General features: G+C 38.8%; 1 long non-coding RNA gene across 1 annotated transcript in view; it reads right to left on the minus strand.

Annotated features, from left to right (window-relative positions):
* LOC129456481 (uncharacterized) overlaps nt 1-17,980 on the minus strand; it is a 51,032-nt gene that overhangs the window by 7,041 nt on the left and 26,011 nt on the right. The window contains exon 2 of the long non-coding RNA XR_008648786.1: nt 10,725-10,783. This is a non-coding gene — a long non-coding RNA (uncharacterized LOC129456481). The remainder of the gene's footprint in view (nt 1-10,724; nt 10,784-17,980) is intronic.

Here is a 17,980-nt window from a genome sequence, read left to right on the forward strand (position 1 = left end):
CAATAAAACCATCTATAAATGAGTAAATGTAAGATTAATGCCATATAGTGTAACCTTATATCATCTCCATAGAGAAGCTGATCTTTTACCAGAAAAGATATACTGTATATTATGAGTATAGGCTGCCTTATAGTTATAGTACTTTATAGTAGTTATACTTTAGGCCAGGGGTGTCAAACTCATTTTCACCGAGAGCCACAACAACAAAATGGTTGCTCTCAAAGGGTCAGATGTAACTGTAAGATAAATGTCACTACGTTTTATTCTTGTTACTTAACTGTTTCTATATGTATTACTTATTCAAGATACAAATATTGTATAAGGATTTGCATAGACATGAAAAAATGGCTGTTTAACTGTGTATTTCCTGATAAACTGACATTTTAAGACAGTCATACCTTTTAATCTACTTTGTCTCGGGTCACATAAAATGACGTGGCGGGCCGAATTTAGCCCACGGGCCTTGAGTTTGACACATGTGCTTTAGGCCTTGTGATGTTGCACATGCAGTATAAGTAAATTCACCAAAAAAAAAAAAAAAAACTAAAGGGAATGTGGTTTACAACATGGTGGTCCCACGCAAGTTTAAATTTGACTAAAATGGTTTTGGCATCCATCAATACGTTTACAAATCTGAGCAATTATGTAACAGCTATTGTTGACAGACTGCTCCTCAGCTCTAAGTTAATTATGGTCATAGTTAAAGTTTAGGGAGAAAGTAAGGCCAAACTGCTACGAGCCTCAGGGGACCAACAAAAGTACTTCCTTTTTTTACATACAATTTCATGGTATACTAAAAACTATAGAATTAAATTATTTCCATTAAACTAATCCATTCATTCGCTAATTCATACCAAACATTCTTATTTTCCAGCTTGTCTGACTCGCTATAAAGTTACTGTAAATGCTTAGATATGGTCCATTCTCCGGCTACAGTCCCCAAAACAGACTCGGTGTAAAGGTAAAACACAGCACAATGTATTATCTCCATCTGGAGTGCATTTCCTGTGCTCCGGGTTGGCACTTGGCCGCTCCTGTTTCACACTGCTGCATCTCTCACTGTGTGGAAACAACTGACTCAAGTAAAAACAGGTTACATGCACCAGAATGGCTTGAAACACAACGCTATAACTTAATTCAGTCTCTGCATCTGGAACAATGTTAGCAGGCAATTTCGGTAACTATAGGAGAATTCCCAGCTCTGACCTGTAGATTAAGTTTGTTTTCTTGTATATGGGGGAGTCCATTTGGAAATGCAATTAGTCTGTAACAAGACGTATTTAAATGTCATCAGATAAACAATTAGATCACATATAATACGCAAGAAAAGTAAGAGAGAAACTGCAACAATTAATTGGAATAAACATGACTAGTCAACCATTGAAATAATCATAATTGTATTTTGATAATCGTTATGGTTATCAGCACTATAGAGAATCACAAAGATGGTGATATTGTTAAACCAAAGTGTGAAACTAGAGTACGCTTTTAAAAACTTTTTTCAACCTTTATTTGATTAAAATGCGTTAAAATCATTAGTTACTGTCCTAATCTAGACCTGACACAAATATACATTCAGTTTTTGAGTAAACACTTGCAAAAATGTGTTTAAACTTCACTATAAACGACCCACTTTAACTGAAAAGTACATCTCAGAATTGTGCACAAACATGTAACGGTGTCGTAGTAAAAGTTTTGTGTTGTTAGAATCTGTGGCATAAGCAGCAGTGGTCATCCGAGCTGTGAAGTGTTAGCTTTAGAGTGAAAGTAAACAGGCTCTCTGATGGTGGGCCTGGGCCTACATGCAGTAAGCACATGTTTCCTATTGTGGTTAAAAGGGGAGAGATTAAAGTGCAGAGGACGCACACCACTGCACCCCATACAAGGATCACTGCTCTGGGCAAAGCTAAAAACTTATATTCAACTTATACGAAACATGGGTTAGGACTGGTAATAACAGTGGAACCAAATATAAGAAAACAAATGCAGTAGATTTTGGAGTAGTAGCAGTGGTAGCGGTAAATGTACTTCTTAAACATTCACTTACAGATGCACTATGGATGTTTTCCGGTGGGTCTGTCACCTGCTTGTCTTTTACTTTTACTTATAAATTGCAAACTTGGAGAACTTCACCAGCCTTTCCAAGTCTTTTCCATAGGTCGAGTGGAGTATACAGCACTCTACGGAGACTAAATTTGATCCTTTTTGAAGTGAAGGAGGCCGGAATAGTAACATGATGACAGAACCGAATCCAGGTCTGTCAGACTCCTGCGTACATACAGGAAAAGTACACATAATGAAAAGGTGTTGAAATCAAGCAGACTTCACATTTCTTGACTTTAAAGATGCACAAAAAAAAACTATAGCAAAAGGGAGAATGGCGTTTTGGCTGAGTTGCTCACAGCTGTTGGTAAGAGCTGCCAAACAAGTTCCCCCTGAAGGCCCCAGGGTCAAAACGGGCCACATGTAGGTTCCACGGGGGACAGTTAGAGCACGAGACTGTGACCGCACTGCCAATTAACGGACACATTCAAAAGCCAAATAGTGCAGGGGACACGGGAGAAGATATGCATAGTGGAGCATAGCTTACACTTAACCAAAAACCACCAATTAACCAACACCCTGTGAAGCTGCGATGAAGGCGTGCGGCTGGATGGCTTCCATGTCCACTGACTCAGACCGGGATACAGCAGAAGAATGCACATAAGCAAGAGCTACTACTAATGTTACTGTTACCATGTGGTGAGAGTTTGAAAGATTTACTTAGAACTAACAATATGTCCAACCAAACAAGGAAAACAGCCAAGAGCTAACACAAGTCTGGGTACTTTTTCAGCCTGTCCCAAAGTTGGATAAAAGAGGTAACTGAACATTTCAAGGTACATTGCACTGTTCATGAAGTTTAAAAAATAGGGGAAGAAAAACAAAACAAAAATATAAAAACACAATTTTAACATAGCTGATTATTTGCTGCGGTCATTGCGTAAGGGAAGAAGAACTAGCAAATGCAATCATTAAGAATCATTTCACTGCAGAAACCTCAAAACTCATTACATATTACCATTAGTGCGGCTTGCAGAAAAATGAAATGAAATCCAGTGCAGATGCAGACTGCCAGTGTTCAGTGGATGTAGCAGCACTCTAAGAACTATTTGATTCAACTGTTGTGACCTATAAGAGTATTTATTAACATATGACAGATAGTGACGGGTGTATTGATACCAAAATAGTGATTGATATTGATACTGACAGGTCTCATGCAAAAAATCTTGATGTTTCTCAAAAGGAGTTTAATCAGTTTTTGAAAATATACTGCTTCAAATTGAGTTCATATGCACATATATTTAATTTTTGGATCTGTTCAAGTTAGCGTGGGGCAAAAATGATGATAAGATACATATATATGCCCAAGCAAAACTCTTTATAGTGCATTTTTAAACAACACTTATGGGTAATATTAGCAGCTTGGTGTTGTGATTCTTTTCAGTAGTGTTAAATATCATATTACCCAGGTGGTATATTTGGGCCTATTTTGCAATGGTACAGAAAAACATACTTGATCTGGTCTTGTCTTGCATAATTAGTTAGATAGTCAACCCCACAGCCAGGACATGATTTCAAAATAATTACACACTGCTGGTTGTAACCTTCTGTCCCCGGAACACACACATAAATAACAGATAATGACACATCTGTCAGTGGGAGCTAGAGTGCATCAAGTTGTACATGTGTATGATGTAGACGAGCAAGGCGACACCCACAGAAACGCAGTGTGGATGAACCAGAATGACATGGTGCGGAACATGTTTTTAAAATGGAAATTGATTTATGTTGCGTTGAGGAAGAACGCTTCAAAAGGTCAAATAGAGGTTATTCATGTGCACTCTCCCCCAGAAGAGTTTCAAACAAAAGTACAACACCAAAAATATTGTTCATGAAAAGTCAATGAAATACTGAAATGTATAAACTTCTATAAAGGTAAACATGCAGACTGATTCAGTCATTGTTAACTAAGTAAAACCATGTCCCATTTTGTCGTGTCTTGTGGGCTATGTGTCAGTTTTCAATCTCCTGGTTTTAAATTTTCCCAATGACAGTTGCTATAATAGAAAATCCTCTTAACGGCACGTTTGACTGACCACACAACTACAGCATACATGCAAATACATACAACAAGTGCAAATAATGTCCCTCTCCTATGTAAATGTCAAAGAGCGGCTCTTATGGAACATAAATAGTAATGCTAATCCAGCCAGGAGATTAGAAACAGGCAATAATAGTCATCATAAACAAAGGACAAACATTCCCACTGGGGTTGGTGGGGAAGCCCTGGGCTCCAACAGGAACCAGGAGTGTCTGGATCCAATCCCGGTTGTTTACTAGTGCACGGAGAAGTGGCCACTTAATAAAGCAAAATCACAAACACTTCAGGACACACACATGGAACTGCCCCTCCAGAGATTTCCATTGTTGCACTGTTAATATTATGAATCAAAAAGAAAAAATAAAAAAAACTAAAATTGATTGCCTCCTGTTTCTTTTTATAAACCGCCAATGCATTTTTCCAATTTTCGGTTTTCTTGCATGTTTCCTCTTATGAGAAAACAAATACTCAGTTACATCATAATCTTTTGACCAAATATGTGCTTGCTGATATTTGCCGACTGACATCCAACTCTGACGTGGGCTTTAGAGCGGGACGAGCTGGCTCCAGTTATTGACAAATCTTGATGACAGTTACCGTGGAGACCAGGTATGCACCTTAGATACACACTGGATCATAAATTCTGTTGTCGCTTGAGGAGCAACTACACTTTAATCCATGCCCTATGAAACTCTGATCAAAGGTAAAACAACCAATGAAGATTGTAATTCTGTTTATGCAAGCTCAGGAAATGGAGTTTTGCCTGACCTCAGATAGAATGGTTGATTAAGTCGTATTGTACGCCGTGTGCTGTGCTATTTTGTTCAGGTCCACTGGACAAATTCACAGTGGAAAATGGCTTTTTGCTTCTTGGTCTGTCTGGCCCACCAAGTCTTCTTACTAACACGCTGGGCATCTGTGACTCACGGTTTTAACCCCGTCCCAACCCACGTCGCTGCTAACAAAAACGCCATCGGGGGGCAAGCTTTATCGTAACAAAATAACTATTCACATACTCTCTGTGTGGTTTGAAGCCTGTTCTGGTTACTTAGTAGACACCCCCACTTGTCTTTTTCTCCTTACCAATCCTACATGACTGCATCCGAGCCCCTACACTGGAGGAGGTAGCCAAAAGAACGGTGAAACTCAAATAGACCACCTGCTTCAGAAACTAAATTGCAACTGGTGGTGACGGAAGAGAACAAGGACAATGAAAAAAGTGGAAGTCAGTAGCCCACCCTGTGATCTGGGCAGACAAAAGAAGAAATTGCGTTTCTGCATTTTGCCACCTGAGGGTCAAATTCCACCTAGTTTTATTTGTGTACAAGTATACTGATATATGTTCCCCTAAAAGAGTCACAGAGGTGGCTTGTGGCTTTCATCTCTCCTTCTTTTGTATTCTGTTGTGACTATTGGCCAGAATGGAGTGGTATTATTCCAAACAGCATTATATTTATTAATGCTACAGGTCTCTAGCACTGTGCACTTGCAGGGAGCTAAGGCCGGACAAAGCTAAGATAAAAGCTGAGTGGAGAGACAGGGCCTTCATCCTAACATTGTCTCAGCACGAAGGGCCAACAAAGACGCAGATGGAGCTTTAATCTTGCTCTAGCTTCAATGCGAGTGGCCTCTCCTGTTGGCTATGATAAGTCACTTTTTATTCAGCACAAACAAATTGTGCTTTTAAAATGATTTTCAGTGTGATTATAAATACTTGAAAACAAAGGCCAGAATAAATTGTTGAGTCACTGCAGTGCACCCGGGTCCACACATGTGACAAAGCTTGACATTTGAACTACACATTTGGACATAGTAGTAAGTAGACCTGTTACAATAAATACTATACCAGTGTATTATTAACATACATGAGAGAACAATTACTTATTTATCGTTGGTGCTTTTTCTTTGTACTAATTGGGGAACTTTTTGTCATGTGCTGTACTTTTCTGAAGATTTGAACTTAAGAGGGTTGAATAAATAACTTTTATGACTCATTAAGTGTTTTGTTTATTAATTGCAGCTCGTATTCGTTAACAGTACTGCATTTTCATATCAGTGTCATCAGCATAATGGCATTCAATATTATCGATTATCGTCTGTTTTCTTCACCAATATGTCGTACTTCAAAATGTGTTATCGTGACAGGTCTAGGTAATAGAGTAAATTGTCAAGTGCGCTCATTCATAATCTAAAAATGAGATAATCTGGTGAGTTGACGGATGTTGATGACGATGTAAAGTTGTTTATCAGGCAGTTCACGTCTCATTAACTTCACTTTATCGCACACAAAGTTAGATTTTATGAAGATAGTCACATACTAATGGAAGTGGGAAAGAACTACACTACATTGTAAATAATTGTTGTTTCTTCCATAATCATAACTCTCAAATTTTGAAATGCGTCACCCAAAATGTAGGTGTGTCCCAACACTTTCGTTTGCCGCCTTTTCTCGATATACAAAAAAATGCAAATAGACACAACTTGTTTTGTTATTTTTCAATCATTTTTAAACAAATAGACTATATTGGATGAGGAGCGGGGAGAGACATTCAGCAAAATGTTAGAGCCAAGTATTGCTCTCATGACAAACATAAAACAAACTCGGCTGAAGTAAATGTGTCCATTATGTGTATCTTATTAGCTGCTGAGTAATACTTGTGAAAATAAGTACTCCACGGTGCTATAAACCCTGTTCATTAATGTCATTAGCGGCGGTCTGAGTGCACTTGCAGTTGGACACTGCCTCCCACAGTCAGTCATGCGTGTCGAGTTATTTTAAAGGTGGTGTGGAGAGCTGACGTGTGGCGGGACAGAGGGGTAGTGCTTGGGTCCATGCTCCAGCGGTCACCCAGGATCAGCTCCTGCCCGGGTCTGGACACTGATTTATGGGACAGGGGGATTACCTCAAACCAGCCGTGAGGACCACCCACACCGGGCCACCGGCGGGCGCACAAATATGAAGTGACACACACACACGCGGAGTCAGGTATGCTTAATGGTACACTCTTTGCACATGTGTACTTTTTGTATACTGTATGCTAATAATGTAACAGTAATAATAATACTCTATTTGTATTAAAAACTATTTTTTGCTCTTGTTGCGTTTCATATGACATCACAGCCTCTTGGCCAATATGATTTAATTCTCCTATATTACACAAAATTGACCTTTGCCATGTTATAATGCTTATAAACCTTCTCCAAAACACACCTGCCGTTGTGTTTTGTTTCATTCACACATATTTGAGCAATCCTTTTTTATTAGTCCATCCTCAAATGCTCTGCTTCTCCTTGTGATATCAGGAAGTGGTAGTTTAGTTCAGTAGAGATTGGAAATTCCATCGCTGAAATCATCTAAATGAGACAAGAGCGCAGCCTAAATATGCAACATTGTGTGTTAAACATGTGTGAATGAAACAAAACACAACTTCAGGTCTGTTTTTGAAGAGGAAGCAACATTATAACATAGATAAGAAAATAGCATAATATGGGCCCTTTAATACAGATGGGGGGAGCTAAAATGTTGTTAAAATGCTGATTTTATATAGATTTAGGTTTATTTGTCATAATTATTAAGTTAACACACACGTATAATGCAATAAAGTGTTATAAAGTGCCAGTACTTTCAGCTGAGGAGTCTGACAGCCTGATGGTAATAACTGTATTAAGTGCAATGTAATCAATAAGAAGAAGAAAAAAAACAAAAAACTGAAACATTTTGAATTATGGCATCATCACAATCAAGAATCTGATGAAAAAGCATAATTCTGCGTATGTGGGAGAAGTGACTTGCTAAAGGACACAACAGTATGCAATACTATAAACTAGTAGCGACAGAAATGATAAGATATTCTCCTTAAAACACGAAAAAACACTTTTTCTCATGTCTCAGCTCATGTCGCCAGTCAACGCCCCGCTACAAACACGATGCTGTCCTTTATAATTCACAATTATAAACTTTCCCCAGCTCACAGCTTGCACAATCAAAGACTCTATTTTGAGGATTTTGACCTTTTCTGCAACTTCACAATATTCGTTTTCATTTTTTCCTTCTGTTTTTGACGCAATAAAAAAGGGTTATTTCCAGGTGAACCTCAAATCTTTTTCATGAGGTTATATGGAGACGTGCAGGACAGGGACAGGGAATTCTTTCTTTCTTGAACTTTTACGTGTACAAGATGGGTATAAAAAAAAAAAAAAAAGGGGACAAACACAATATTTCTCACTTACCGAAGCTCAGTGAAGCTCAAGGCTCCAGTCGGATGAACATAAGGAGTCAATGATAAATCGGACACAGTGCATTCCTTGGACAAACAGTGGCCTCATAAAGAGAGACAGGTAAGCAAACACTCACCTGCCCTAAGCCAATATACAGTACCCATGAAGGCACACAACACTTAAATGAGTCGATATATTGAACTGCAAGTTTTTCTATGTCTGACCTAAAAAAACAACTAAAAACAAACAGAAATACATGTACGTTTACTTGTGTAAGAGTTAGAGCTTCACAGCCAAATCAAAATCACAGTTTAGAATCACAGTGTCCACAATTATATAGGCAATAGGATTTTCTTTGTAATTAAATATGAAAGAATATGCTAACTCTATAGTTTTTACCTTCACACAAGATTCAATTTTTTGTTTTGCTTTTATATATTTTTATATTTTAGTCGTTCTTCAAATGTTAATTCTCCTGGGTAGGTTTAAAAAGTGCCCTGTGGAGAAAAAAAATGGTTTGAAAACACAATTTGGGATTGGGACAGACAGGATTGAGAAGTATTATATTGTTGATTCAAAATCTTTCCTAAATCAAAAAAATACAGGTGTTCTTATCTAATTATAATTTTGTTTGTTTTTTCGATATTTTTGCCAATTTCGTGTAACCTTGGTAAATGACAGGAATAGAAGGAGACAGACTAGAGAAAATACAAACCTATAATGTCTGACAGCTATCCTCAAGAAATGGACATGTTTAAAATGTGCTCTGAGAACTTAATACTACTTTGAAAACATAACTTGCAAATATAATCACAATATTCATAAAAACTAAACAAAAAACAGATTAGATTATTAGATTATTTCCCAGAATCGTGCAGCCCTAGCACAAGATGGTCACAGAAAACTTCACCAACAATTGACATTAACCAAGGCGATGCCAGAATGGAAAAACTACAACAATAAACTGTTTACTGTAATTAGATATTTGTGTTTTAAAAAAATCTGGTCTTAATATTATTCAAGTGCAGACTGTCTATTCATTCAGACATACACACTTCCAATGGGAACGTCCATCACTACCAACCCGTTGACCATGTGATTGTAAGTTCTGACTGGCGAAGAGAAGCTAGAGGCTGTCAAGTAGCAGGTTGGCAGTCAACACGAGTAAAAAAACCTAAAATTCCAGCTTGTTACCATGGAGATGAGTCAACAGCAGGTCAGATGGAGCCACTGCAGGCCTAGAGGCTTGGGGTCTCCGGCTGACCCACACTAGTTAACTATTCATCTCTGCATCCGGCCCCTGAATGATTGGGCAAACACGGAGCAGGGCCGAGTGAAAGGGACTCAGAGGGGCAGAGAGAGGGGCATCACGGAGGGGTGGAAAGAGTACTGAAAACTTGTACTTAAGTAAAAGTACAGTTACATGGCAAAAATGGAACTGCTTACAAGATTGTTCTTAAGTAATAGTACAAAGTGTGATAAAAACTACTCAAAGTAACCAGTTTTGTCCAATAAGAGAAGGCGATGTAATGGCTTTGAAATTACAAATACCCAAATCTACTCAATCTACTCAAGTAATTCTATCCTCTCCCAGTCTCACATGCACAAACAGACGAAGAGCCGTTAAAGATGCTATATCAATATGTTTTTAGTGTGTTCATTAAAGGGCCAGCCAGCTGCAAGTTGCTTATGACATCTAGGGCAACATTTTGTCATTTTGTTGCCATGACACACAATAAATATCACCAACTAATAAACTAATAAACTTGTTATGCAATATGCAGAGCCAAACCGCAAACCGAATGTTCATGTGAATTAGCTGTGCACCTTCACTGAACAGAAGCAGTGCCCTTGACGACAGAAAAAGTAACCATGGTAAATGACACTAAATGAAATAGCTTGAATGAAAAGGAGCGGAAAAATCGGAACTTATAATATCTGCCAACTATTCACAAGAAATAATGAGGATGTACTGAAGATATATAATATAAAGCATTTATTTGGTATGCCTGAATACATCTTTCCATATTAAAATTGTAATAACAAACTTAAACATAAACCTTTCTTGACCATATATTATGTGTTACTAAGTTAAGGATGCTGAGGCAATAGTACTGTGTTTATTTGAGAGTACACAAACTTGGTACTCTATACACAACATTGCAACTACAACTGTAACCCCTCTGAGGGAGTTGTTGTCTCTTGGGTCCAACCAAACATGACCCTTTCCTATACCTAATCAAAAAGTTGTGAGGAAAAAGAATTACATCACCTTATGAAGGCTAAACAAGAATAACAAAGTACACATGGTTCAACTCAAACAGGACAACACAGCAAACAGCCAAATATTCAAAACACTCACCTTTATATACCCAGAAGTCAGTCACAGGCCCACACCTCTTTCCTGGAAATTTGCCCCGGCTGTGGAAAAAAACAACAAGAAAATAGTAAATTCACAAATTCAATAAATGGATAACAGATACAAAAGCCCACCACACACTGTCGTAAACTATTTTTAAATGTGTGACAGAAAGCGCAATCTACAGACATGAGGAGAATCGTATGAGATTTTAAATGCACAAAGACTGCAGTGGGATACGGCAGCGAAGAGACTGTGCACCGCAAGCTAAAAGTTGTGAGTGCACCGTTTCCTGTCTACAGTAAAATGACTCCAAAATGTTCCAAAGATCAGAGCAGTATAGTTCTACTGTAGATGCACATCAAAACTGTGTTATTATTATTTATTATGTATAAAATGGTGCAATGTTCAGATAAATACATGAATGACTGCTCTGTTTTATTGGCTGTTACCGTAGCGCTGCTGATGTTTCATGATTACGATATGAAAGAGCCACTGAACACCACACACAAGAGGAGTGCAGCGGAATCAGAATCACACACGTCACACACGGGAAGAACATGCAAACTCAGTACAGAAAGGCTGGGAGTCAAACATGTGACCTTCTAAGTTCTGATAAACATCAAAACCACTACCTGTTCAGTTTGAATATCTAGTAATTATTATCTGGGTATCAATGTTTTGACAAGCGTATATTACCCATTAACCAGGACATGACAAAGCTGTAATCGGAGTGATTTCAGTGGTCATAATGTTATGCTTGATTTGACTAGATGACAGTTTGACATTTTAACTATTACTATGGTTTTCCCAGCATTGTTCCGGATGAGTTCATTTTGCCTGAACAGTCTTAGAACATGTAATATGAGGTGGGAATGGAAAATGGCTACAACCACAGACCACTTTTAGACACTTAAACGTACAGGAGCTCGGTAATAACGGGTGGAGCGCAGCAGTGTCACATCATACAGAGAAGTTAGCACAGAATTTCAATACAGTATTTATATTAGGCTCCTGTCAGCATGTAACTTAATGCATCGTCACAGCTTTCCCGCAAAATGGCAAACCAAAGGGCCATTATCCAGTTGGAATTATAAAGAGTTTGAAGTTACAAATGACTCCTAACTGGGCAGCGCCATGAGGTGGGTGTGTTGGGAGACCGGACCGGTCACTGGTCCTGCACCGCTACTAACGTCAGCACACAGTATTTTCATAAACACTATCCAAGCATATCCTTCCTTTTAGCAAGAATCAGGATCCTCTTGGTGGGAATCCAAATCTTTAAATGAAAACCAGGAGAGGAACATTACAGTGTGACAGAATAGGGAAGAAAAACAAAAAGGAAAATCAAAGTTGTGTTGATAAAAATAGCAGATGTACAGAGTCACTTCTCGAAAGGTGTGTCATACGGGGAGTAGGGGACTAACGTTTTGGCTGTGTTGAGTTACAGTCTAAAAATAGCATGTTTACTAAATTAAAAAAGTGAGTTCAGCTGCTGGCACCGCAACTTTCTCCTCCTAACTCATGACTTCAGTGATGACGAAGTACTGACCATATAAAACTAAAATAGATACTTAGGGTACGGCACATGAGGAAACAACTAATGTTCCCGGCATAATATCCAAAAGCGTCATCAATTGAAAACTTATATTAAATTAAATGCACTTTTCTGTCTCAAATGAAAAGTGACTGAAAACATTTTGACATTTGGAGCCTGTTTGCTTTATTAACATGCAACTTTTTAACTTTACGCTTATTTTTTTCCAGTAGTATGACTCGTTTCAACCAAAAGCTCACATAAAACACTAGCACACTTCACAAACAGTGAAGCCATGAAATGATGACAATTATCAGTCAATGAAGGAAAACATCTGTGTAATCTGTGAACTATGCAGGTTAAGATGGTAACCAACACACAAGCGTAAACACTAGTCATAAATCACACCTTCTAAGAGCCTGGAGCGTGGTGCCTCAGATGGGGCAGGTGAGGCAGCCATGACTCCTTATGTACCTCCCCTCTACCTCCCAGTGTGCGGTTCAATCTGACTGACAGCTCCTCATCTGGCTGTGTTCGCCGCGCGCAACTTGTGTAAACATCGACAGCCTTTGGTGACAGGTGAAAAGGACACACGCACAAACTGTAAGCAAGGATTATAGTGAACGAATAGCATGTCAAAAAGGCCTGGAAGCACAATACTGCACATTCCTTTACTGTATAGAAATCAGCTTTGAGTGTATTAGACTTTGTCCTATAGGGTGCCAAATGCGTTTATATGGACTGTTCAGGGTGTGCACCACGGAACTATGGAGCTGTTTTATATCAAAATAATCGCTTTAAAGCCGTACAGTTAGTTCTCTCAGAGCAGCTCTGACAACTGCTGTGTTAAAATGTTCAAATTTCCTAAACATGACCTTTATGCATCCCCAAATCAAATATTGCTTTTAGTGATAACAATTATACTGACTCTGAATCACAAAAAACAGTGTGGATGATGGCCAAGTTGTTGATGTTGTCATATGATGTTTTGGTTCACAAGACTTTTATCCAATCTGAAATCAGAATGAGCCTCATAGCAATCCTAGCCTCAGCCCCAGTCCTATGATTAAAACCAAATGAAAACAAACCTAAAAGTGATGCTCTTATTAGTGCTAGTGCCGCCTCTGCAGCTCATCGAGTCAATTCTGAGCTTTTACTAGCAACCCAAGCTCAGTTTCAGTTGTGTTCAGTCTGTTTTTTTTAAACCAGTCAGAGCTCAGGCTACATACACCCCCTTTTATGCAACTTTACCCATACTTGGATTATCACAAAAGGCAAGCTAGCATTGCCATACTGCTTAATCATACCAATTTGTACACCCTAATTAGAAAATTCTAAAATGATACGTTGTTAAATACCTCCTACTGTTTAACTGACAAAGCTTACAAATATTCAAAAACCCGGTGTAAACTTTTTGTATCTGATCCATATGTGTACAATTTGAGCAGTGGCCTCCCTGTTGCGAGCTGATAATGACGCTTGCTGTTATTAAGATGTGTGCTTTAATCGTGCGGAGGGTTATTAGGGCCGGTTTACAGCACACAGGAGAGATTAACACAAGCCATGCATGACGAAGCCCGCTGAAGAGGCCAACCATAAGCTACAGCAGCAAGCCACAACTGGGAGGTACACACTTGAGAAATCTGCTCACTGTAGGAAACCTAACCCAGTATGATGAATCCCTCAAACTCTCTTAGCTAGCCTCAAATCACAACTAAAAAGTGAAAAAGTAGACCCATTATTTATATTAGTAATGTTGTTTTGTCTCATTACGAGCCTGGTAGGGTGCTTGCATGGTCCACGCCCTACCATCCCTGCCGGAACATTTTGCCGATGACATAAAGTCTCGGGTGCACAAAATTCCCACTGCATGTGAGTGCCGTAAATTTCAATAGACAGTATATTGTTACAGTGCGTTTTGTAGGAATTAAGGGAGCACTTGAAAATATATCACTTTATGAGGTTTCTTGCTTTCCCAGAGAATTCCTACTGTTTTCCCCCTGAATTTTACCTACAGGCATTGAAATGGCACTCAATTAGCACTGGGAGTGTAAGGAGGGGCCGTCATAGGTCTTTGGATAAAATGTTGCTCCACCCAACTTTATGAGAATGGTGTTGTGGGTAGATTTAACGCCATTAGTGTCATTTTATAGAGTTTGAACATGTATAGATACAACATTTTAATCAGCATATTTTAGTAGGAAGTATTTAGCTTAAAATAACTTAAACTGGGATGTTGTTAACAGCCATGTTGAACACACACACATTTCTAGCTTTTAGCTTTAGAATCAACAGAAAGTAACTGACTTTCCTGGTTATATAACAGGCTTAAGAACCATAACACATGCACAGAATGATTAGCTATTTGAAAATATGAAAAACTTGCATTCAAATTATTATCAGTGAATTTAACAAAAAAAAAGAAAAGAAAAAAAAAAGTCAAATTATTATTATTATTATTATTATTATTATTATTATTATTATTATTATTATTATTATTATTATTATTAAATGTGAATATATGCCTTAAATTGTAAAAAGTAAAATAAAAAAAATAATAAAATAAAAAAAGGAAAACTAAATGTAATATAAATTTTGAAGTCCAGTCCATGAGGATATTCCAAGTAAAACAAATACCAAATCTGTGTGCTGAGGCATGTCTGGCACCATCAAAACAACAACAACTTTTTATGTATAGTAAATAAAGCGTGCAGATTAAAAGCCACATTTCACACATCCTTTGCTGCGCTTGGCCTGTCTGTATAAATACAAACTGAATGTGTGTGCGTGTATTTGTGAATGTGTGCGTATCCAGTTAGCAGAAGGTCAGAGTGGTGAAGCATTGGAGTTGTGTTTGCTCTCTGCATGTACTCTATGGGCCCAGCCTGTTTGAGAGTTTGAACAGTGACGTGTGAAACCAGTAAAAACAGGACATAGCACGCTGTTTGCTTAAGGACACCCAAAGAATGGCCTCCCACTACAAAATAGAATCCCTCCGCCTGCATTCCTCCTGTCTGTCAAACGCTACCTGTCCAACGACAACTGACACAGAGCGGAAAAAGGTAGTTACGTGGATGTGGTGGAGGCTGGAGCAAAGGTAATTTGTGAAAAGTCAACTCTGCGAACTTGGAGCGCGACCTGTGATCATGCACCAGTTTAGTAAAGGAAACAACAGTGAGAAGTCATCAGGACCTGTGACTGGAGCATTGACATTTTAACACAATTTGATATCAAAATTCTGCATGAAAAAAAAAAAAAAGTTTCATGTTGAGAATATAATGATAATAATAATTAGTATTTTATGAGTTAAAGGGGCTGTACTCATTGCTGTTTGTTTGGTTGCTTGGATTGTTTATCCCATTGCTATTGATAAAGACATTTTATCATCTGTGAACCAGGAAGTAAGGCTGGTGCATTGTTAGCATGCTAGTTGTTGCTGATGTTAACCACTCTGCTCTGGCCTTTGAAGGATGTGAAAAGTGCTTATAAATCATCACGGTGAATAATTGGGATGTGAGGCATGTGTTTTTCATCTTTTTAAGTGAAAATCAGGTACAATCCCTTTAAGAAAAGTAGCAGAGATGTGTGAGAGGATACAGTTAAATCCAGGACCATCTTCAGAGCACATGTAAACGTGCCACAGCATGAACATGATTGCATAAACCCTCATGTTTACATTCTTATATAACATAAACAACATGTTAATTATGACGTGACCAGTCTATAGGAAGGACAGGATGACATTGTAGAGACATCCATCTAGCACAGGGACAAAAAGGAGGACTTGCACCAGATGATCGCAGCCCTCCCTCCGTCTCTTCACCCGAGGAGCCATTGGGAAAACTGGATGTGATTTGTACGTGTGTTTTTGAAGAGGGGTGCTCATAAACAGCCATGAAAGGGGCCCCTCTATTCAGCGCTCCAGTTGAGATGCGCTTCACCGAGTCCGCCTTTTGTTTTACACCGCTACACAAAACCTAGAGAGGGGCAGATTCTCCGGATGGGTGCAAGCTCAAATCATGCCATTAGATTGGTGCCCACTTTGGGAGAAAAGACCTTTAGTGGCGCTTGAAGTGATTTAAAAGATGCAGAGAGGAGGGCTGCCCGCAAATCCTGCTTGGACATAACAACGCAGAGGAGGAGAATGGCAGGGCGAAGTGCCAAGCTACTGATCATTCTATAGTATGCAAAATCGCTCCGGAGTCCGTGAGAGTTGGTGAATTTTAAAACAAAAGAAGCAAAGCATTCTTTTAGTCACGTGACCAGGGTCAATGTGCTGCGGTGGTGTACCAGGTCAGGAAGTTCACCAAACTTCCCACGCTGCCTCGGACCATAAGCCCCCATAGTTCAGGTCCGTAACAGGCTTCATTACTGCCTGGGGACGAGAGTTTCCACAAATGCCCACAAAGGGATGAGCCATGAAGGAAATATACACAACTTCCTCTTAGGTGCGACAGGGCAGACATGGGTGAGGGTAAATAATGAATGTTAAGAAGCAGATGTTTCCAATGAATGTAAAGGTGTCTGGTATGTGTGTGATGTCACTGCAAGGCAACAGTTTCCTGGGATTCAGAATACACACTTCAATACTTTACGAAGATGTGAGTCTGGTCTCTGGTGAATCTCCTCTTTTTCAAATGGACGGGATTGACAGATGGATGAGCTCCTTCGTTTCACATGTGTCACTGAAAAAAACTAAACAAATCTGATTGCACGATCACATTTGCCGGGTTTGAGACGCAACGGGAGACATGGGGACCAGACTGATATCGATCTGTATAAAAAAAACCTGAGAGATATCATTCTGGATCTGAAAGGCAAATGTAACAGGGCAATATGACGGAGCATCAACAACATTGCACATGATTAATTGTTTCAAATAAGTCAGACTTCAAATAAGACCTAAATAATAGTGGTTATGAGTTTTATCAAAAAGTGCAATACGCAAAAATGAAACATAATAAATAAGAAAGGAAAAAAAAAACAATGATATTCTATTTTTGATGTAGCTCCAGGACAGACTAATGGAAACAACACGCACTGACTGATGAATAAGGGAAGGCGGGTGAAGCATATTTCCCAAGAAGCTGGTGAGACAGGTATTTAAACTACCAACCACAATCAGCCTACCACAAAGCTGTGCCTCACCTTTATCTTATTCAGGACTAAGCCAAGCCAAGCCAAGCTCTTATGCACCCCTGTATAGACATGAATATAAAACCACAATGACCATTCTATAACCTGCACAAATTACAGATGACAATGTGTAGTGTGCATTGAGGTGTTCTAGAGCACTAAGAGGCACGTCTGTAGTTTTAATAACCTTATAAAACATATACACACCTTTTTTATTTTCATTTGCATAATAATTTGTCTTAATCTCAATAAACATTTTCAAATTCTACTGATCTTATGCCCTGCCCATTTATGCCTATAGATGCTGCTAAACCACACACTTGGTACTTCCGGTAAAGCAGGAATCCCATTAATTTCAATGGAGAATTTGAAAAAAAAAATTTTGCTGATTCTCTGGGAGGATTTAAAACAGCTCTGTAGTCTGTATAGAACTTATTTGGTGTCAAGATTGGCGGGCCCATGCAAATTAATACAACCTGAATGACAATGAGGGCACCCACGGCAACCCTCTGACAGACAGACCACTGACGCATTCACAAACCAGTGCAAAATCCAGTAAAACTGAGTTGGTTCATTAACAGGTGCA

This window comes from Periophthalmus magnuspinnatus, chromosome 8, assembly GCF_009829125.3.
Source record: "Periophthalmus magnuspinnatus isolate fPerMag1 chromosome 8, fPerMag1.2.pri, whole genome shotgun sequence".
Classification (NCBI taxonomy): domain Eukaryota; kingdom Metazoa; phylum Chordata; class Actinopteri; order Gobiiformes; family Gobiidae; genus Periophthalmus; species Periophthalmus magnuspinnatus.